This window comes from Myotis davidii, unplaced genomic scaffold (assembly GCF_000327345.1).
Source record: "Myotis davidii unplaced genomic scaffold, ASM32734v1 scaffold67, whole genome shotgun sequence".
NCBI lineage: Eukaryota > Metazoa > Chordata > Mammalia > Chiroptera > Vespertilionidae > Myotis > Myotis davidii.
The window spans coordinates 630,932-632,096 of NW_006298521.1; the positions used below are offsets into that span (position 1 = coordinate 630,932).

At 57.5% G+C, this 1,165-nt stretch overlaps 1 long non-coding RNA gene across 1 annotated transcript in view; it reads right to left on the reverse strand.

The window, feature by feature from the left end:
* Positions 1-17: 17 nt before the first annotated feature.
* LOC107184733 overlaps positions 18-1,165 on the reverse strand; it is a 28,956-nt gene continuing 27,808 nt past the window's right edge. Inside the window, exons 2-3 of the long non-coding RNA XR_001515629.1 lie at positions 975-1,035; positions 18-116 (exon numbers count right to left, since the gene is read on the reverse strand). This is a non-coding gene — a long non-coding RNA (uncharacterized LOC107184733). The remainder of the gene's footprint in view (positions 117-974; positions 1,036-1,165) is intronic.

Genomic DNA, 1,165 nt, shown 5'->3' on the forward strand with positions numbered 1-1,165 from the left:
TCGACTACGCCGTCGTCAGAAGTGGGCTCGCAGCTCACTGTGCTTAAACTGCTCACTCTGAGTATCTGTCAGCTCTGCAGCTTGTAGTGGCCATTTCTCTCTTTCCTTGTTACTTCCTACAAACAAAGAGCTAAAAAGAACACTTTTGTGCTCTCCATACACCGGTCCTGACCGGTGTTCCTCAGTGGTTAGAGCATCAGCCTTAGTACCAAAGGGTCCTGGGTTCGATTCCTGGTCAAGGGCATGGTCGATGTTTCTCTCTCATTGATGCTTCCATCTCTCTACCTCTCTCCCTTCCTCTCTCTAAATTCAATAAAGACAAACTAAAAAAATAAAACTAGAAAAAATAATAATAATACTCAGTAAACGTGACTGAAAAAACCCTCCACCCCAGCCCCCCTGCCTGGTTCTAGGGAGCCTAATGGAGAGAGGAGCCTGGGCTGACGGCGGCCCTGCCCACGGAGGAGGGCAGAAGGCTTTCGCAGGCTCCTCGGCAGCCAGCCATGCCCCCACCCGACCTCGCGGGCCCCTGACGCCCCGGGCAGGACAGAGCTGCCTGCGTCCCTCCCGTCACCCCAGCCACAGAGCACAGCCTGCCTGCCCTGAGGCCCCGACCTCCCGCGTGGTCTAGGGTCCTAGGAAAGGGGCGTGCAGAGTCCAGGGAAGCACTTGCCTCCTCCGCCTCCCCAACCCCAAACAGAGCCCAGCTAAGGACACACCAGCCAGCTCTGGGCCCCGGAGCCTGCCTTTCGGAGAGCAATCGTCACACTGACTAAGAGAATCAGGCTGGAGGGCCTGCCCGCCTCTCCTGCTGGAGCTGTGGCGACGGAGGGAAGGCAGGGCGGCCCTGGCACACAGGCTGCCCGGAACAGGTCACGGCACGTACGCGCGAACTGCCACCCAAGACCTAATTCTGCTGCCCGAAGTGGGTCAAAGGATTTCACTTGAGCACTTAATGCCCTTAAGATACGCACAGAATTAAACTGGGTTCTGAAACGTCTTGTGTAACTTTCGTTCGCGCTCCCAACTTGGCTCCTGCAGTGGGAGGAAATGCGGAACTTAAAGACGAATCCTAGCTGAGCCGCACGTTCAGGGCACGGGGACAGCGGGGTGCACAGGAAGCCCCGCCCACAGTGCTGCCAGCTCTCAGCCTGGACGCCCCTCC